The sequence below is a fragment of the Canis lupus genome, chromosome 3, assembly GCF_003254725.2.
Source record: "Canis lupus dingo isolate Sandy chromosome 3, ASM325472v2, whole genome shotgun sequence".
In the NCBI taxonomy this organism is placed as follows: Eukaryota; Metazoa; Chordata; class Mammalia; order Carnivora; family Canidae; genus Canis; species Canis lupus.
In genome coordinates, this window is record NC_064245.1 from 74,157,870 (window position 1) to 74,179,910 (window position 22,041).

The 22,041-nt window shown below is 48.2% G+C and overlaps 1 long non-coding RNA gene across 1 annotated transcript; it reads right to left on the reverse strand.

The window, feature by feature from the left end:
* Nucleotides 1–14,332: 14,332 nt before the first annotated feature.
* Nucleotides 14,333–18,249, reverse strand: LOC112654045 (uncharacterized). Its single transcript, XR_003132674.2, has 3 exons — nucleotides 18,119–18,249; nucleotides 16,703–16,847; nucleotides 14,333–14,671 (listed from the first exon to the last, which is right to left on the reverse strand). It is a non-coding gene; the product is annotated as an uncharacterized LOC112654045 (long non-coding RNA).
* Nucleotides 18,250–22,041: the final 3,792 nt, after the last annotated feature.

Sequence of the window (22,041 nt, forward strand, 5' to 3'; positions counted from 1 at the left end):
AAATGGCTGTGTTCTCCTGCACCATCCCACTGGTTCTGTAGGGCTGGGCTCGAGCCCCGGAATCTGCATTTCTAACAAGTTCCCAGGGGATGCCGTTGGTCTGGGGACCCTACTTCGTGTCCCCGGAGGTTGCCCTGCAGAGCTCTGGGTGCTCCGTTAGCACCAGCAAATCCATTCCCATAACTGGCAGCTGACAACACAATTCCAGCACAACGTGACATTTAATACCCCAGAAGCACAAGAATGCGAGAGGTAAGAGGTAGAGCAAGTGAAGAAACGGGGACAGGTTGAGCCCAGGCTGAATGCCACTTAAGACTAAGCTTCTCAGGAATGGGGGGCTGAGGAAAGAGGAAGCCGAAAGAACTTGCAGAGAAAGGCTTGTTTATAGTCAGGCTCCCCCTCTCATTCCTAACTGTCCCAGAGTTGGTCTGGGCAAAGCCAGCCCTGCCCTGCCCAGCCCAGGCCTGCCCGGGGTGTTCTCTCCTTCCTCGGGGGAGTTCATTTGCCTCCCAACCACGGAGGTGTGCGTTTGCATTCTCCGTCCTTGGGGAAGACGGGGACCTGTGTCCACCCTGCCCTGCCGGTTCATTAACGTACCCTCATCAAGGTCCCTGCTGGATCTAAGATTTCAGTATCAACAGCCAAAAGGAAGGGATCCTGCCCCTCAAGCGCAATCACTTGCACTTCCAGAAAGCCTGGAGGTCTAGACCTAGAAAAGAGAGTAGAGAAGACACAGTCCATTGAGGGACTCCACCTTTTCTTCTTGTGTCCAAGGGGATGGCGCCCCTGTTGCTCCCTCTGAATGGAAATCCCATCCTCCTTGGCCTGGTGGTGAGCTCCCAGTCTTCCTCCAGACTCACCTCAGGCTTTCTGGCTTTGGGAGGCCATCCCTCAGCACCTCAGGGAGCGTGGCCGTGACTTCCGCTGTGCTCTCGCTCAGAACCGTGTGCTGCCGTATTGTTTACGCATTGGGGGACAGTGGAGGGACGCTCAAGCTCTGAGGACTCCCAGCCTGTCCCCCCCTTCCTCGCCAGCTAGGAAGGCTCTTCCCACTTGGCTGCTACCATCCTCTCCCTCCTCTCGGGCTAGAGGTCTCCCTTGCCAGAATTTATTCTTCTCTTTTCTGTGATACAGAATCAAAAGGCTGGGAGAGAGAAATGAAGAGACGGAGGCAAAGAAGGTGTTGAAGAGATAAGAGGCGTGTGCAGTAGGCCAGGAGGATGTTATCTCAAGGATAGAAAAGGAAAACTTGCCTGGATCGGGGTAGTTCCCTGCGGTGGGGGGCGGGGGGGGGAGGTGTTGAAGAAAGAGTGTCCGGGGAGGCTCAGGCCACAAGAGGGAAGAGGTTGCGTTAAGGGTAGCTCAGGACTGCCCCTGTGGCTTCCACTCACGGAGCTTCAACCGACGGGTTAAGGACTTAACATTACTCAGAAACACCTCTTGGTCACTGGGACCCTCTTTCTTAACCCTGCTCTGGGACTGCACCGCACCGACCACCCTCCACTGGGTGCCATCCCGGGCTTCTAGGACCTTCCACTCTACTCTTCCCGTTGTGTGGCCCAGAGCCTGCGCCCGAGAGATGCTCAGCAAAAGTTAGCTGGTTTCCTTCCTTCTTCCCTTCTGTCAACCCCGAGCAGCCTATCAGGCTGAGATGAGGGCAGAATGGAGGATGGGCCGGCAGGATCGCTTTGGGGGGGTGAGGCAAATAAAACATCCCACTAAGTCTGCCTGGACGGAGTACCCGCAGCACAGTGCTGATCTTGGCTGGGCGCCCGCTGTTTACCAGCCCCCTCCGGGCCTCTAGGGTATGGCTAATTAAAGACATGGTTACTCATTTCATTCCCAAGTCGCTATTTAAGGAAGTAGAATCATGCCATTCCTATAAGGCCTCTGACCCTACACCAGAGGCAAACAATGCCAGGGCTTGTCCAAGTGGCTGTTAAGTACAGAGCTGTTCAAAGAGCCTGGGAGGAGGGAGCAGACGGCAGGCCCTACAGCTGGCCCAGCTGCTGGTTCGCCCCTCCTTCCATGCCCTCCTCTCTCCCTCCCACCCAGGGGCCGGGACCTAGTGGCAACCCCTCCCTGAGCCCCCTGCCAGGGCAACTCCTCTGTTTGCTGGACACACTCGGAGTCACACTCAGAGTGACTTTTCTGAGCTGACTCAGAAAAAACAAAAAAACAAAAAAACACTAACAATCTCCTTTTGGATTTTAGGGAGCAGCAACTTGGAGCATTTGGGATTCTTCAGATGTCCTTTAAGAAGTGAAAAAACAAAACCGAAAAGAAAAAAATAATTGCTTTTAATCAACTGACTCTTACTGAGGTCTGCTCTATGTCAGGCCCAATGCAAAGCACATGGAAAAAAAGTGAATAAAAGTCACTCCTGCCCTCAAAGGGTATCCAGTCTTATAGACAAATTAGATGCATAAACAAATAAGTTATACTGGTGTGGAATAAGTACAAGAGTAGAGTTACAGACTTTGCACCATATGGAGAAGGTGGTGATAACCTCTAACAGGTAGAGGGGAAAAAAGGTGTGCAGAGGGCGGGAGACGGGAGGTGGGTTTCGAGGCAAAAGTAGGAGTTTATGAGGTACCCTCGTAAGGGAAGAGCATCCCCACCAGGAGGAAAGCATATGAAAAGTCATTAAAATCATAGAAAAATTGGTTGAAACCACTCATTTCAAAGGGTCTCAAACTTTTTTTTTTTTTTAAGATTTTATTTATTTATTCATGAGAGACACAGAGAGAGAGGCAGACACACAAGCAGAGGGAGGAGCAGATTCCATGCAGGGAGACCGACATGGGACTCGATCCCGGGTCTCCAGGATCACACCCTGGGCCGAAGGTGGCGCTAAACCGCTGAGCCACCTGGGCTGCCTGGCTCAAATTTTTCTAACAAGTAATTCAAAACAGCAGTAATCTGTGAAGGGCTAGTCAGAAATCCAGCACAAATGTGAAATTTATTTTTTTATGAATTTTTTAATCAAAATATCATTGGCATATAACATTCGATTAGTCTCAGGTAGCATAGAATCTCTCAGATAGGGCAGCCCGGGTGGCTCAGTGGCTTAGCGCCTGCCTTCAGCCCAAGGCCTGATCCTGGAGACCCGGGGTCGAGTCCCAGGTCGGGCTCCCTGCATGGAGCCTGCTTCTCCCTCTGCCTGTGTCTCTGCCTCTCTCTCTCTCTCTCTCTGTGTGTCTCTCATAAATAAATAAACTATTTTTAAAAAATCTCTCAGATATTTATTTTCATGTTTTAAGATTGTGCAAATTGCGCATTATAGTTTATAACAGTCACACGTTTTGACATTAAACTAGTGTCTTCAGTTTCTACTCAGTATGATTATTGGACCTTCCAAACACATCCTGCCAAATAGAACTTCTCCTCCATGGAGGCGGAAGCTCCCCGTTGACCCCTTGGGTGAGAGAAAAGCAAGTTTTACCCAGTCTGAAAACTCGGAAGCCTTTAGAAGATGGCTGGAGCCCAGAGCTTGGCCTCTGAATATACGAATGGCTTTCCACACTCCTATTTAGGCCTGTTGACGGAGTCTGACCACAGTTAGTGTCTTCCCAAAACCCTTCCTCAAGTAAGCGTGTCCTATTTTCCTTTCACCCCCGCTGTCTGCCATGTTCCTTGATTTGAGGAAAATGCCAGCAAAGAGGAGGCCACTGGGCACCATCAACAATGGCAGAGTGGAAAACAGTGGGATCGCTCCCACAAAGCCAACATTTAGAGCTATTCCAAGCCGAGTTTGCAATGATCGCCAGTTAGGTGCCAGCCACCATTTGAGGTTTACACCGCCACCGCAGGTGAAAGGTAATGATTCCCTAAGCCCTATGCCAGGTTAACACTCCAGACCAATTAAGCCAGAACCCCTGGGAGTGGTGTCCAGGCGTTAGAATTTATTAAACCTATAGGGTGATTCCAATGTGCGGCCAGTTTGCGAACCAGTGGGCTAGATCACCATGCTTCCCAACCTTGGCTGCACATTAGAATCACCTGGGGAGGTTTTTGTACATAAGGTGGGGGAGCCTGGCCGCCAGCCCAGTAAATCAGAATCGGATTCTCTGGGGCTCGGGTGTGGGCAGTGGGGCCCTTAGCCCTGGGAAGGAAGCCAGTGCTCCCCCAGCTCTGGGGAGACTTCCTGGAAATTTTCTGAGTCCTGGGTGGGTGTCTGGACCCATCGGAGCCATCAGGGTCGGCCCCCCGGACCAGGAGATAGATGCCCTCCGAGCCGAATGTCTCATGGTTTTGAGGTTGCCAGGTCACCTGAGGCCTTAGCGGTCCCAGGAGGATGGCCTGGGTCACTCCTGCTGCGCCGTGTCTTACATGAGCTATCAGGCTGCCAGTGGTGCTAACACCTGATTTGGGGTAACAATTCCCATCAAACGTGGGGCGTGTTTGGGGCTCTGGTTTACCCACCACACGCCCTGCTGGAGTTGCATGTGTGGAACCTATGTGGTTCAGACCATTGGGTCCATAGCACCAAGGGGGACGGGCAGTGTCCCTGCCCTGTGAGCCCACCCCCCACCCCCACCCCATCCTGCTGACACATAGGATGACCAACCACCCTCAAGGCAGGCCCTGCAGTCTTCCCAGGTGGCTTTCCAGGCTGTTCCTCCTCGATGCCAGAGGATGCTGCTGGTCAGTGTCCTCTCTGATGTCCCTCTGGTAGTGACCTCAGTGTCCCTGTCTTTGGCTCTGCCTGATGGGGATGGATTTTTTGGTGGGGAGCAGACTGTTCCTCTCACTCTTGCTGCAGGCCATTACCCTCGGGGCTGGTGGCCTGTGCAGGAGGGGTGTGGCCTCCACGGAAAGAGATCACGTTCTAGGAAGGCAATGATTACCACCCAAAGAGCTCAGAACACAGTGGAAGATCACTTTACACCTGTGCTAGAACATTCCAAACGGCAAATTTAATGTTACCAAAAAGGAATTTTATCCTTCACACTTTTTTGCATCCCGGGGAACACCTGCATTTCGTGTTCATCAGCAAGAGGGAAGCAGAGGTACCACCTTTGGGAGAGCCGAGGGGAGCCAGTCTTCTCCAGGAATGCCACAGGGAGACAGCTCACCAGTGACAAAGCAATGACCTTAAATGAATGGTGTTAAGAAAAGCTGAAGAGAGAAGATCGACTCCCTTTCAATCCAGACTGGCTCTGAGGAGCCCTGGCGCTGTAATAACAGGGGTGCTGGGATCCCTGGGTGGCGCAGCGGTTTGGCGCCTGCCTTTGCCCCAGGGCGTGATCCTGGAGACCCGGGATCGAATCCCACATCGGGCTCCCAGTGCATGGAGCCTGCTTCTCCCTCTGCCTGTGTCTCTGCCTCTCTCTCTCTCTGTATCTGTCATAAATAAATAAAATAAAAAAAAAAAAAATAACAGGGGTGCTCCCTTCCAATGGCGGGAGGCGTGCAGTTGGCCAGGAATGGTGTCCTGACAATAAAGCACAAGGGGGAAAAGCATGTGTGGACCCTACAAAGAATTTTCACGTGCTGGGGTGCCTGGGTCTACCTTCAGCTCAGGTCATGGTCTCAGGTCCTAGGATCGAGTCCCACATCAGGCTCCCTGCTCAGCGGCAAGCCTGCTTCTCCCTCTTCTTCTCCCTCTATGATCTCTCTCACTCTCACTCTCTCTCAAATAGAAAAGTATTTTTTTCTAAAAAGAATCTTCATGTACAATGACTGGACAATCAATTAATACATAAAGTAGCTCTTCCAGCTCTTCCACTTCCATAATTCTAAGTCTTCTTCAGTGAATCACTACACCTCATGTAGGCCAGTGAATTTTGTAACCAACTTGTTTTCTACGCGACCATAAATATATAAATAGCTCTTCTCTACCTATTATTCTAATACTTTTTCAATAAATCACTGATCGGGGTCTATGAATTTTGCCATATGTTTTGTAATCAATTTGTTTCATAGACAGGAGCCCCACCAAACAGCATCTGTCCAGGCTTTTCACGTGTGAGGGGCGATCCTGTAGGGTATCCTGTTTCACTGTTTTTTCAAAAGCTCTCCAGGTGATTCCAGTTTGCATCCAGGGCTGAGAGTTCCTGCACCAGAAGCAAGCAGGTGAACACCAGCCAGCAACAGGGAGGTGCCTCGGGTGGAGCAGGAGTTTGAGCTGAGCACCCCCCAACACACACACAGACACACACCAGGACGCATGTGTTGAAGTCCTAACCCCTCGGGCTTCAAAATGTGGCCTTATTTGGAAATAAGATCATTGCAGATGTAACTAAGATGTCATGCCAGAGGAGGGTGGGCCCCTAATGCAGGATGACTGGTGCCCTTATAAAAAGGGGAAATTTGGACACAGTCCCACACACAGGGAGCGCACCATGTCAACATGAAGGCAGAGATCACGGTGATGCATCTACAGGCTGGGGAATGCCAGGGATTGCCAGCAAACCACCAGACGCCGGAGAGAAGCCTGGAACACATCCTTGCTTCTGCACCCGTAGCAGGCGCCAACCTACTGACACCTTGATCTCGGACTTCCAGCCTCCAGAACTGTGAGAAAATGCATTCCTGTTGCTCATGCCACCCAGCCCGTGGCACTTTGTTACCGTGGCCCTGGCAGGCCCTAGCAAACCACTATGGGAGAGTCCTCAAAAAAAAACAAACAGAAGTTCAATACCCAAATGTTCCAAATGGATTTAAAAACAAAAACCCAAAATCTCTCTAGGTAGTGAAATCACTGGAAAGCATTGGAAACTATTTGGAAACTCAGAGAAATCATGTTGCTTTGTTTGCTTTTTGTTTTATTTATTTTTTTAAGATTTTATTTATTTATTCATGAGAGACAGAGAGGCAGAGACACACAGGCAGAGGGAGAAGCAGGCTCCATGCAGGGAACCCGACGTGGGACTCGATCCCAGGTCTCCAGGATCACACCCTGGGCCAAAGGCAGGTGCTGAGCTACTGAGCCACCCAGGGATCCCCTGTTTGCTTTTTGTTTTAATGCCCTTCATACCGCAGCTGGAAGCATCATAAACCTCAATGAACATTCCTGATCTGCTGATAGCTAGTGAGAAAGTAACTGGTTTTGTGGCCATTCCTACACTTTCTCTCCCTTGCTCATCCCAGCCTGTTGGGAGCAGGACGCGTAATTGCATTAAATTACCTAGTAACTCGGGTGCTCTCCTTTTTAGCATCAAAGGAGCCTTTCTCTTTAATCAATTAAAAATCTAAGGTCTCCCTGGCAAGGAGAAAAATCTTAGAATTAGAAGTTGGCCGGGATCAAGAATCAAAGGGATAGTTTCTGGATTTAAAAGAAAGCTTCGGGGGGGGGGGAGGGGGGGTCTTAATCAGGCCCCTGGCAGAGGACCCATGGGGTGGCCTAGGGGGTCCTGGACAACAGTAGCTTGTATCTCCCACCAGATACCGAGTCCCTTGAGGGAAGGGACTCTGTCCCTCACCATGGGCCCTATTTTCATAGCTGTTCCCTTGAGTTCTCCTACCTAACCCTTCTTTGGGCACAGAGATGCTCTTCCTTACCTGATTCCTGTGCGGGGACCAGGATAAACAGAGAGCTCACAGATCGCAGGATGCAGAGAGGACAAGAAGTGAGCATCTCAGCAAGGCACTCGTGGTAGTTTTCAGGGTCACGCAAGCCAGATTAAAAAATGATAAATGGACATTTAATTAGGGTCCATGAAAGGAGAATGGCTGTTGAGCTTAGAAATGAATTTTTCTTTTTGAAGATGTAGAGAGAACCTCAGATTCCTTTGACTCTTTGACCTATGGAGATGGTTTTCTAATTGAAGAGCGTGACAGTCACTCACCTTCCTATATAAGATGTAAGCAGATCTAGGGAGCTTTAGATAAGGCTCGTTTAAAAAAAAATAAATGTAAAAGAAAGAGATTAATGTTTTCCATCTCATCACTGTTTTCAGGTCCCCTCCTGCCCTAGGACTTTTCAGTAGGTAGATTTGGAGGGGGAAAAAATCAAACATGAAATTATTCAGTTTCAGGTCAACTTCATTTCCTAGCTCTCTGGTGGGGTGCCTGGCAAATCAACCACTTGTCCTCTAGTGCCCTAGAAATGCCCTTGTTCAGAAAGCCCCAAACACCTGGTACCATTCTAGGCGGAGCCCCCGCTCCTACATGGATCCCTGCTACGGAGAGGAAGTTTGGCCTAATGCTAGGAGTTTCCCTTCTCACGTCCCAGATTTAAATCCCAGGTCCTTCCGTCATGCAGGTTATTTGACTCTCTAAGAATGGAAAGGAAATGAGCAATGTGAGCATCCTCACAATTTCCTTGCAAGCATTCGATGGAAGAATAATAAATAAAGCTCTGTTGTACTGTGTCGGGAGAATAATACATAAATAAGGCTCCCAATGTGCTCGCTGTCACAGGTGCTCAGTCATAGAGCCTCCACTCCACCTGGTCTGGCCTACGGCTCAGCTGACTTCCCATCCTTCTCTCCAGTCCACGCCAAAAAGGAGGGGGGGGTGGCGCCTGGGTGGCTCAGTCGGTTAAGCATCTGCCTTTGGCTCAGGTCATGATTCCAGGGTCCTGGGATCGAGCCCCATAAGGGCTCCCTGCTGGGTAGGGAGCCTGCTTCGCCCTCTCCCTCTGCCCCACCCCCTGCCTGTGCTCTTGCTCTCTCTTAAATAAATAAATAATAAATAAATAAATAAATAAATAAATAAATAAATAAATAAATAAAATCTTTAAAAAGAAAAAGGAGAGCGGATGGGGCCGGTGTTCTCTTCTGTCCCTACCGTGAGTCCTCCGCAGGTGGCTCTGAGGCCAGGCTCCTGTGCCATGCCTTCTGCAGAAGGAGCCAGTGCTGATAGAAGACTGGTCCTTTCCATCTCAGGGAATCAAAAAAAGGAGAATTCGTGCTCAGGACTTGAAATCCAATCAGTAAACATGTGTTGAGCACATACCGCATGGTGACCCCCTGCTAGGGCCTGAGGATGAAGTGCTAAGGCTTGGCCCCTTCCTCCCAGCCTGCATATATCTCCACGTGCAGCTGTTAAAAACTACAAAATGACTCTCAAAGCATCTACTTCCCTAAGAAAATGTAGTGGTTTTATATTTTATTACACTACTTTGGCTTATTTCTATTTTAATAAAAAGATTTATGTGCAAAAGAAAAACATTATTTTTCCCCTCTCTAAATCCATACACCCCTTTGACTTTTAAGACTGAATTAATTTCTAATAATATAAACAGGAAGTGACTGTATTTTCAAGGTCTCCAAATAAATAAAGCCTACCGTATTTTCATTGAAATAGTTGACAAGGCGTTTTTTTTAAGTCTGGAGAAGAACTCCTTCTCTAATTGACTAATTAAAACCCATTTATGTAATAAAGTAGAATCTCCAAGGGCCTCCTCTAATAGAGAAAACTTTATTAATCTGAGATGAGCTACAATAGGAATTTCGAGGAAATAAACTGCATTATTGGAAAGAAGAACATGCATGCTCTAAGTGGGAACTCTCACTTATCCACACTGGCTCCCCAGCTGACCCCACACCATGGGGCGGAGAGCTGTCTTCTCCAGTGAAGAACCCAAATCCAAGTTCCCGCCATAGTGGCTGCTGATATTTTTGCTTTGGGAAAACAGATTTGCTCTTCCGCTCCTTCTTGCAGCCAGGTCAAACCATGCTGGGTGTTGTGACATGTCCTCTGTTGTCCAACAGCTTCCCATTGAAAATGGAGAGCACCCCGGTCAACAAGGTTTGTGCGAGGCACCAAAGGGAGTTCAGTGGCGGGTGGAGAATGACATTGGCTGATGGTCCTCCCAAGTGAGAGGATACAGCACAAAACTCTCTCTCCAGAGACTCCCAGATGGACGTGTGACTGCCACAGAGCCAATCATTGTCTGGATTATGGGGCCCCTGGACATGTGTCTCAGAAGGCCACACACATGTACACATGTGTCTGCAGAACTATGCCCATAAATACATCTCTATATTTTCAAAAGAGAAGCCTGAATTGAGGCCAACAAAGATTTCCCTAGAGCCTAGAAGTTTCTAAGGAACTTGTCTTAATTAGAAGATCAAAGTAGCCTGTATTTAACATATCAAATAGATGATAGACCAATAGGTGATAGGCAGACCAATCCATCAATAGAGAGACAGATGATTGATTGATTGATGTAGGAGTCAGATAGAACTAAGTTTATACCAACGACTGGCAGGAGGGGCCTTGACGAGGTACTAAGTTTCCCTCAAACCTACATTTCCTCGTCTGTAAGATGGGCTCGATTACCTCTCTGGGTGGTGTGAAGGCGTAAGCGAAACCGTGCGTGTAAAGTGCCCGATGAAGTGACTGACATAAAGTCAGCCTCAACGGAACCAGGACCACTATCGTCCCCGTTCCTATTGAACAGTTCAGTTAGGGGCATCTTTGCGAGTTCAGGATTTCAGAACGGTAAGGAGACAGACTGGGTTAATGGGAAGGTGACGAGGGACGCACCTGTAAATGGATACTTTGCGCAACAATGCACAGCTTAAGTGGGGCCAGTCACCTGGTGGTCAGATGTTTCCCCGGTCACCAAGGGTGAGACAGTTTTGCTGGGGAACCCAGCTTGATTTCCTGGTTCAAAAATCACACCTGTGAAACTCGAGCCAGGTGGGAAATTCTTCTGGTTGTCTCTGCTGAAGCCATGGTTCATTATCAAGTTATTTCTCTGGGTCACCCTGAGGTCATCTCTTCTTAATTAATACCATCTGGGGTGGGGGGAGCCCACAAAATCTAGCTGCTCCGCCCCTGCCTGAAAGCCCATGATAGCATCGCTCTTCTGTTGAACACTTCCTGGGTGCCAGGCACCGCATACGTAATCCTCTCGATTCCTGCCCCCCCCCCCCGGGATGGGGGGGCAGGTACAAGGATCCCCATGTACAGATGAAGACTCTCGGGCTCTGCAAAGTCCACTTATTTGTCTAAGCTCACGGCTGGTGGGGGTAGAGCCAGCATTGCGCAGGTGAGCGCCAGAGCTCTTCCCACCAGGCTCTGCTTCACAGCAAACCATTAATCCCCCTTTTCTCTCCCATGTCACGTGTGTTTACACTGCATGCCAGAACAAAAGATGGTTTACAATTCTCATTTTTCTCACCTGGGTACAGCTTATTGTCACTAATCAGGCCCGGACGCGGCTCCGGGCTCCCCGGATGATCCGTCCAATCCCCTTCATGTGGCATCCCTGCTTAGCCTCCTCCCTGCTCAGGTCCTTGCAGGCCTTTCAGAAAACAACTGGCAACAATTTAGCAACTAGTTTCAATCTCTTTAGTTTGGCAGAGAATCCCCTCCACAGGGGGCCCCGGGTTGGAGCAAAGCAAGAGTGCCACCTGGTGGGACATTTGGGTCACTGCCAACAATATTCCTGGGGCAGAGGCGGGCGGGGCCCCTGAAGCTACCCCAGGGACAGACCAGTGTCCACACCGCCAGGGACCGGTCCTAGGTGCCCACGAGAAATAGCTCAGCCCTGCCCAGGCACTGAGTTCATGAGGTCCAAAGTCTTACTCAAATGCAAGTTTGGAACTTTAAAGGCAGGCCTTTCCTGGCTCCGAAGCCTAGAGGGACGAAGGTGAGGCCAGAGGCAGGCCGGCCAGGCAGGGCTGTCTTAATTAGTGCATCAAAGTAGTTTGCATTTAACGTACCAAATAGATAGACCAATGGGTGATAGGTAGGCAGACCAGTCAATCAACTGATAGATGATTGATTGGTTGATGGAGGAGTCAGACCTAGGCAGGGGCAGGGTTGCCACTCATCTTTATTTAAAAGTCTGAAATTCTTCTCATCGTGGATTTTTTGCATTACGTTTGGCTTCTTGAGAGTGCATTAACATATGAGTTCTCTCCGTCACTGAGTTTGGGGCACCCCTCCCTCACACTTCACACACGCAGCGAACACCTCTTGCATCGCCCTACTATCGGCACGTCCCCCTCTGAGGGACGATTCTGTTTCCCCTCAAAGCTGTGTCGGTGCAGGAGCTACACGCGGCTCCTGTGGTTTCCTCCTGCCCCATCGGAGAATGCTCTCGGCGTCACCACCCTCCTTCCTACCCGACTCGCCAGCTCAAGTCAAAAGCAAGCACCCAAACCGGGTGTGCGCTGCAGTGTAACTGCCCAAGAGCCTGACACGTGCCCATCGCTGACCTCATCGCGGATTACGGCTCTGGAGCAGGCGGTGACTCGCCTCTGCTTTTCCAGGTCCCAGACCGCCAGGCCCCAAGTCTGAGCAAAGAGCACCTAACTCTGGCCAGGGCCGGCTGAGGGTCTTCCTTGGAACTTGACTTTCTCAAGAATGTCCATGCTTAATGCCCACCTCAGGCCGTATCACCATAAAACTGTGTCTGCACTGGGTCACCCCAGCCCCCTGATCCACACCTGAGGCTGGGTGGGAAGCTCTTTACCTAGAATGTATGAGTGGGTTTGCGGGGGGGGGGGGGGGGTGGATGGTTCTGGAAGCCCCTGAAATGTCATATGAATTGATGTGCATTTTCTGGGGAGATAGACGGTCTATCACTTTCTTTCCATTCTCCAAGGAGCCCTTGATCCCACAGAGAGTAAGAATTACAACAGTCTTCATAAAATCCTCAGGCTTGGTGAAGGATCTGTGTGAGAAATTGCAACAAGAGAAATCTCCCCCCATGCCTGGCCCTGGAAAAACAAGTATCCGTGGCCTGATCTGTGGCATATAAACAATTGGGTGATCCTGATAAAGATCCCTATGTTTTTCAAAATTCAGAGGCAGGGGTAATTCTTCTCTCTCTCCATAAACTAGAGTCTCAGCTGGATCCTGAGAACTGGAGAGTCCCTACTGCCTTCTTTTTCTTTCCCTCTGCACTAAAAATCTCTTTGAGCTTTGCTATCGTCCTCGGGCAGAGTTCTTGTGCAAGATCTGGGCTTGTCCCTGGAATACCCTTCCACCCTTCTGGCATCCTTTACTCATCCTTCCAGATCAGCTTTCCCAGCATTTCCACTCCCGTTATCACGCAGATGACTTTTCTAGATCCATTTGAGCACAATCTCTGCCGTCCATGAGACTGTGAGCCCAGGAGGACAGGAACCCCATGCCATTCATCTCTGCATGTCCAGCACCTGGCCCGGGATCATGGGGGGGTGAATAAACAGGCCCATAGATGAATGAACACGTCCCCCCACACACACACCTCCATGCCTTCATTTCCTAGATGAGGAGAGTGAGGCTCTGGGGGGAGGCCTGGCCGCACCCTGCCCGCTGCACCCCGCCATGGCCGCCCCTGGCCTCGCCTCCTGTTTGCTGCTCCTGGGATTAGAGCACCTTGGGGAGACGCTGGCCGAGGGGAACTCGGAGGCAGGAGGGGGTCACTGGCAGATGCCATCTGCCCCCCACGTTGGTGGGGTCCGGGAAGCCCGGGTCTCCTCTGGGATGGCCTGCCCTCACCCCGGTGAGCACCCACATGAGACCCCTCCTTCAACGGCAGGGGAGAGACAGCTGCGTTTTGTGCCCAGAAATGCATTGTCCGTGAACCTAAACAGCCCCCTCTACTTGGCTTCCTCCCCCCGGAATTCCATTCCTGAGAAGTCTGATAAAATCTCCGGCCTGGGGCCGCTGGGAGCCCTGCTGCTCCCCAACCTAGTTCAGAAACTGGAAAGAGCTGGGGGGGGGGCTCACCAGCTGGTGGTGTTCCTGCCCTGAAGTGGGGGGGTCGGGGGGAGCCTCTGAGGAAACTCGCAGGCCCCGACCCAGCTGTGGTCCTTACTGAATCATTAGATTTGCCACAAACAAGATAAAAATTTCAAACAACAAAGAGGACTTTTCCGTGGTCTGCCGAATAGGGTTTCTCATTGTGTTTTGGTTCCTTCTGGTGGCGGGGGCGGCCTGCAGGGTTTCCCCATACCCGGCCTGCCTCAACCAGAAAGCCACAGGAGCCCCCCCCCCCCCCCCCACCGCCTCTCCCTCCACTTCTCCAGATCTGGGGTGGGGGGAGCAAGGATTTGGTGGTGGTGGCGGTGGCTGTGGTGTTGAAGTGTAGGTAAACCCAGAAGAGACTCAAGGTTTTGTGTCATTGTTTCAGGAGCAACAGTCCGCTTCTCAGAATTAGAGGTCTCTTCTGGGAAGAACACAAAAGCCCACTCAGGAAAAGAGAAGAATATCCCAAATTCATGGCCGGGAAGAGGGAAGTCACTTCACTGTTTGTCCTCAAATGTACACCCTGTTCAAATTCTCCACCTCTTCCAGGCGTCTGCTAAGGAATAAGCCACTTGTCCCTGATCCTGCAGTTTTCTATTCTGAACTGTCCTGTCACCCTGACTCATACCCCTTTCTATTCCCTTTTGTAGCTACTAAGTGTGTAGTGACTGATAGACAGTCTAGAGCCAAATTAAAGCCCAGAGCATTTTTATAAAAATATGAATCATTTTGAAGGTGTCATGATAGCCAGGACGTTTACGTCACGTGTAATCCTCACTGCAGTCCTATAGGGGTGGGTGGGGTTTTGTTTGTTTGTTTGTTTGTTTTTCCATTTTGCAGATGAGAAAATTGAGGCTCAGAAGGACTCTGGGAGTGCACATTGCTCCTCAGTGCTGTGGGTGGAATTCCAGGACGGTCTCACTTGCAAAGCTGTGCTCATCACCTCTTTGGACTTCCAGGGCTTCTGCAGATGACCCAGGGAAGCTTTCACTTATGGGGCACAGTAACCAGGTCCGAAGGGATCAGGACACTGTGTAACACACATCAGGGCTCAGAGTAAAGTTCACCAGCGTGCTAAATAAAGTCTTTTCCTAGCAGAGTGGCACACACTACCCAGGCCAAGCCCTCATTCCCCAAATCCCACCGTTGCCTCTAACCACAGCCAGCTCTCCACTCTCGTACCCCTGGGTGGGTACCAGGCCACAATGTCCTTTGTCTGCTCCCCTAACTAGCCCTGATCTGGGACTGTGCACAGTATGGTGGGTCTGAGGATGTGTGTGACTGTTGGTACTTGCCCCAATTATGCTCATAGCTGATATCCCTGAACTGAGCCCAATACTCTTTGCTATAGTAGACCAGAACTCAGAATCCTCAATACAGCATTCCAGGCAGACACTGGCAATCCATCAGCATTGTCTTGAGATTAATCCTGTCATTATTGGTGTAGCAAATGATCAGTGGAACTTAATTTCCATTCCCTTCTATCCTTCTTGCCTGCCTTCCCTGGTGTTTCTGGGGTGGATAGAGGGATGGATAGATGAATGAAAGGATGGGTGGACAGATGGACAGATAGATGGATGGACAGGCAGTGAGTGGATGGACAGATAGATGGATGGACAGAAGGGTGGCAGATGGACAGATAGATGGACAGACCGATGGATGGATGAATAGACAGATGGGTGAGTGGATAGATATGATGGATGGACAGATGGATGGATGGATGGATGGATGGGTAGATAGACAGAAGGATGGATGGATGAACGGATGGATGGAAGGATGGATGGATGAATGGATTGGTGGGTGGGCAGATATGATGGATGGACAGATGGATGAATGAAGGGAAACTGAATTCTCACCTTACAGAGGAACCCTGGTTGGCACCACTCCTAATTCTGCTGACTTCACTCAGTGCTGATGCTTCTTTGACAAAACATGCTTTTAGTATGTGGCGTTTGTTATAGGAACTGGTGAGATTCCTGGGTCATCCTGAGGCCATGGCAGATCCTCAGCATCAGCACTTTGTTTCTCACTCAGTCTCATTTCCTCCCCCTCTAACATATGCCTGAGCTTAAAAACATCCACTTACCCCATACTTCCTTCTTCTTTTTAAAGCTCAAGCTGACAAGAGAAATTTCTTCTCCCACTCACCTTTTTTTTTCTATATAGAGAAGAAAAAACACAATTCCTCTGTGCGGTGCATAGGAATGAATGGTTAATGGTTAAAAACTCTTGTGTGTCTTTGGAGCCACCAGGATCCTTAACCTATGCTATTAGCTGCCTAGAGGTTCTAGATCATCCCATGATTTGGCTAGATGGGAAAGCATGTTTTTCCAGGGCCTTTTCAGAAGCTCTGGCTTTTGGTTTTGAACCAATAAAATTATGGGGATATCAGAATATTCTTTCCCTAGCAAAATACCATTTAGTTTTCAAGAGGAAGAAAATGTCAAGAAATTTGTATTCAAGTCAGTTTGAAGAGGAATAAAACAGCTCTTATAAAGCAACATTTTTGAGATTTGAGTACAAGTAAATCAGAAGCATATGGATTGTGTGCTGTTAAAACATGCTTTTGTTTCCCCAGGAAGGAAAAAATAGGAAAAATATATTCTATAAAATGGCATATACTGGAAAATAGCTGGAGATTTTTAAGAAAACCAAAATGTAGCAGAGATGATCCAACTCTAGTTATTAATATCCTGAAACCAGCTAGGGAGTAAAATTAGGTGGTAAAATTATTGTACCATTTCTTATTCCAAGCTGGAAATGACATATTTCTCAGATATTTCTTTAAAAAAGAAAAATGATATACTGAGATCTATGAGACAAGGTTTCATTTTACTGTCTCTGTCTTGATATTCTGATAATAATTCTTTTCGCTGGACTCACAGACCAGGAAAGTAAGAGTGTGGAGGTAAATATGAGGTCCTAGAGCCAAATGTTGGCTTAAATCACACCTCTGTCCCTTTAGCCATGGGTTTCCACAAGACATTCACCTCCCTCTGTGCCCTAGTTTCTTCATCTGGAAAGTGAGAAGAAAAAGAAGAAGATGAATTACTACACCTACCATCTGGGTGAAGCACCTTCAATAAATGCCTGATGCACAGGAAGTTCTCAGTAAATGTTAGCTGGTATTATTTGTCGTCTCATCTAGAATGCTCTGCCACTAGATAACTCCGTAGTTCAGTCACACACTTCAAAACTTGGCAAACCTTTAAGCAGGTTGACAAAGAAAAAAAAAATGAAATGAAATGTAAGTGGGGTCATTACAACCAAACTGTAAAGAAGTAACAAGTATTAGGAGAGAATACTATGAACAACTGTACACCAACAAATTAGATAACTTACCCCAAATAGCAAATTCTTAGAAACACACAAATTACCTTCTTGAGTTGACTCAAGAAGAAATAGAAATCACAACAGACCTATAACAAGCAAAGAGAGTGAAAGTAATCAAACCTCCCTATGGAAAAAAGTCCAAGACTGGATGTCTTCACGGGTGAATTCTACTAAGTATTTAAAGACAAATTAACACCAGTCCTTCTCAAAGCTCTTCCAGTCACTCAGTTCTTTCAGGACTCTGCCCTCCCGGATCCTTCTCTATTACTATAGTATCACCTCCCCACACACAAATACACATTCTCTGGCCTCAACTTACTTTTCACTGTAGCACTTATCACCACCTAATATATTACATATTTATTTTCTTATTTATTTCTTGAATCTCTTTTCCCACTAGAATGTGGGAGCTCTATCAGAGCAGGGATTTATTTTTCCACTGTCGAATTCTCCATGCTTAAGATGGTGCCTATAAAAAATTGTTGAATAAATAAACCGTCTGATCATTCTTTTGCCAAAACAGAATAAAGAGAAATCCAGAGAGGGCCTGGGTATTGCAGAACTACAAGATCTAGCTGACTAGAAGAACATGATCCTTCAGAAGCAGATAACCAAGAAAGTGTAGTGTCAGGAAAACAAAGGGAAATGAGGTTTCTGAAAAGCCAGGACTGGTCAGCAGGGTCAATTAGTGCTGAGAAATCAAGTCCAACGAGAACCAAAATGTCCACTGGATTGAGCTGCAAAAGATGAGTGATCCACTTAGTGAGAAGCATTTGAGGATCCTAAGACAAGAAGCTGGAAGCCAGGCTGCTTTGAGGGGGAGATGGAGGACACAGCACCTTATGACATTTTATTTTTCTATTAAAAAAAAAAAGAAAAGAAGATACAGAGATAAAGAAGTTGCTAGAAAGGGTGAGGGTCAAGTGAGGATATTGTTTTTAAGTGGGAAAGATCTGCAAATGTCTAAAAGCCTATGGAAGGAACCCAGTGGAGGAGAAAAAAAAGTTGAAAATACAGAGGAAGGCAAGGTTCCCAGAAGGAGAAGTATGGGTGCCAGACCATAGGGCTGGCTTGAGCAAGGAACAACCTCTCCTGGATTCTCAGACTGTAGGAAAACAAGACCCAGAGAGCCCACATGACTTACCCACTAGCCCAACCAGGACCCAGGTCTCCAGTGTCTCTTTACTCTGCAGTTATTTTTCTCTTGCTCAAATTAGAATGTTCAAGGGGCCGTGGGGAGGAGAGAGGGATAGAAACCAAAACTGGTAAGCAAAAAATGCTTACTGCAATAGATTTTGTCACTGAAGGCTCTTATAGGGAAGGTACCTCTTCCCACTTAGGAGCTCCCTTCTCTACGGTAGTGAGCCCCTTAGCATAGCATCTCCCAGAAGCCCTCACACACCTGTCCCCAGGACAGCAGAGGGACTAACCTAATTGGGAAATCTGTGAAAAGAAACGGAGCATGCACAGCCCAGCCCCATCCTGTGTCTTCTTCTTTTTAGGAAATATCAGAGAAAGTAGATCTAGGTGGCTCTCAAACCCATGGCAAGAATAGCAGTAAAGCTCTCCTACCCTGTGTGGAGGCTGCAGGGGTCTGACTCTGCACGTGGCCAGATGGGCACATCCTGCCAATATGTGGGCTCAGGATGAAGAAGTCCATTTGCCCACAGATACATTCCACTTGCTATAATGTCAGCCTTACCGATAGCAAAGATGTTATTTTGGTGTCTCTCTGCCTCCCTCCTTTGTCCTTTTGTTTTTTTCCAGTGGATTCAGAAAAAGATGAGGAAGAAAAAAGCTAATTACGCCAACAGAAATTATACTATTAAAATTGGCTTGTGAAACTTGATTCTCAAAATCATTATTTTTGAGATACAAAGACACCCCCCCCACAAAAAACCCGTATTTTCTGACATAATTTGAAAAATGAAAGTGCGTTCTTTTCAGAAAAGAACACTCCTAGGGGAAGAATAGGAGAGCCTGATTGGTTTCATAGATGCATAAAACCCGAAGGACCTGCTTTCTTAATTCAGTTGGATCAGAGTACAAAATAGTACTGATATGAGTTGATAGTTTCTTCAACGCTTTCCAGGATTCCACTGTTCTCTGTCTGGAAGTAGCCATGGCCACATCCACAGTTTCAAACTTGAGAAAGTGACCCAGAATCATCACAACATGTGAAGAGGCTGCATAGCAATGACCGTTCTGTGAGGGTGGGAGAGAAACCTGCCAAAGTACATTCTTTGTTGATGAGAAAAATGCATCAACAATTGTAAAATTAGGTGTTTGGCACCGTATTTAGCCATGGATCCAGTTTTCAATTCGCTTCTTTCCAACGTTTTCAGGGCCAAAGAGTTGATCCTAATAATCATTTCAGAAATAGTCACTGTCACCTTCTCCAATTACTTCAGTCTCCATATTTCAAATTGAAAAAATATTGGCCTTGACTCTACAACTTGTCTCTGCTGCTCCCAAGTTGCTTTTTGGAAATTTACCAAATAATCTTTAGGTTTATCAGTGAAGACAAAGATTAGCAGCAAAATCTGTCTTGCGATTTTGCATGAAAGCTATTTTAAGAAACACGGGGGCTGGGGATTATTCAAAGGCTTTATGGTACATCGGAATCCGTGGGAGGTTTGAAGTCGAGGGTGGGAAAGTGGGAAGGGACGAAGGAAGCTGGTAAAGACGAGGCCGGAGGAGACTCCGAGCACAGGCAAGTGGTCTGCACTGTAGCCTGGTCCTGCAGTGAATGGCCTCTAACCATCCCACATTCTCCCAGTGGTTGTTCAAATTCAGAGTTCCCGGAGAGAGGATTTGGCCTCTTTGGTTTCTAAGAGCAGACAGTTCCCTCTACCTCTTACCCTTCAAAAACACAGCCTGGGGTGGAAAGCTCCCTGAAAGAAAGAAGGAGTGCTCTTGGAATGGTGGGATCGGGTGCTGGGGACAAAGCTGAACAAAGGACCCCCATACCTGGGCCCCAGTGGGGGGAGTCCTGTGAGCAGCAGCTCAGTGGCTATTGATTCAGCCATGAGGGCTTATTGCACAGTAATCCTGAGAGCTCTCATTCATCCCAACATCATTCACTACATAGTGATTAAGCCCTTCTGAGTAGAGATGCATCAGCGAACAGAACAAAGTCTCTTGCCTGTATGGAGTTCCACAGCCACCTCAAATCATCCCCCTCGACTTCCAGGCCACTGAGTTCACCCCCGTCGTCATGAGCTCTCAGCTGCTGTACACCAGTCCCATGCAAACCTCAGCCCTGGTCTGACACAAAGTCTGGGCAGGAAGGACACCACTGCCACAGAATTGAAATAACTGAGCACTCATCTCTGAGTTCAACTCATCTACAAATTAAAAAATGAGCTCGAGCTCAGTGTGGACGCAAGGAAATGCAGAACGTGATCATGTCACAGGAGATTGATCACCAGCCAGTGACCCTGAGGGGTCAGCAGACAACAGCACAGCTTGTACCTACTGATATTGGCACAGATTAGCTCCAACAAACATTTACATTTCCGTTGTGGCAGATTCTTTTGTAAAACTAAAAATCTTACATTCAAAGAATGAGCTAAACTCCCTCAAGTGTGCAGTGTGTGTAGGTGTGTTCACTGGCAAGTATGAAAAAGAGTTAACTTTCTCCCCTTGTTTTGCATGGTGACGTCTGGGCATCCATGGTCAATGTCATAGAAGAATCACAAGCTTCGGGAGCTTCCAGTCTAATACTCTCAGGTGTTTATCTGTGTCCACGGCCTTGGAGAAGTCTCCTAACTTCATCCAGGTTTGTTTCCTCACTTGCAATATTAGAATAAAAATATCTATCCTTTGTCATGCACTTACCATGTGCCAGGCTCTATGCTGAAAATTTTTATTATGTAATTTAATTTTTCCCCCAATCCGTTTTATTTTTTACTTACACTGATTTTGCAATTGAAGAATCAGATATAGAGCAGCAAAGTAATTTGCCTAAGATCGTGAAGCTAGTGAGCTGGAAAGAGGCAGGATTTTAAGCCAGGTGTGTCTGACGCTGGAGCCCAGATTCTCCAACACCTCATTCTACTACCTTCTTACAGGGTGTTTCCAGCAGGACAGGTTCAGCTGCAAGTGACAAAAAACAGCGGCAACAACAACAACAACAACAAAACCTCTCAAAATTCTCCTTCACGGTCATCAGGGACTGCAACTCTTTCTTGCTGCTTTAACATTTCCAGTAAGCGACTCCACCACATCCAGCCATCATGTCCCCATTCCCGTTGGCATAGAAAGGAAGAGACAGAAAGGGGCATGTTTCTTCCTGTTTAGGACACTTCCTAGGAATTGCACGCGACACTTCTGCTGACAACACAGTGACCACACAGGCACATGTAGCTACAGGGGAGGCTGGGCTCTGTGGTCTTCTTTGAAGGAATTCATGTGCTTAGTTTAAACATGTGGCATTTTATTATTAAGGAAGAAAGGAAAGGGTAGTACTGGGAGGACAATCTCGGGTGTATGAGTCATAGAAACTAGGAGGGAGAAGGTAAAAGACGCACCAGGTCCGCTGCCTGGCACATAGTTGGTCCCTGGCACATGACACTGTCATTAATTTTATTGTTTTAAGCTTTTATTTATTTATTCATGAGAGACACAAAGAGGGAGCGAGAGGCAGAGACACAGGCAGAGGGAGAAGCAGGCTCCCCGCCGGCAGCTTGATGTGGGACTCGACCCCAGGACCCCAGGACCCCAGGACCCCAGGATCACGACCTGAGCCAAAGGCAGATGCTCAACCCCGGAGCCACCCTGGCGCCCGGCACTGTCACTTACTAGGACCGCCCTCCACCTGGCCTCCTGCAGGACACAGGCAGAAAACCACAAAATCAAATCAGGGAAGGAAAGGTCACCGAAAAAGGGTAGGAGAAGGGAACCTTTTTTCAATCCTGGTGATACAATGCACTGGGCCTCGTTTCCCGCACAGAAGCCGCGGCCTTGCTGGTTTGCAGCGGCCCGAGGCCTGCGTGGAGGGCGACGATGGGAACGGGCCACCACGGCCAGCGGCCACCTCCAGGCGACGCTATCCGGTGACCGCCG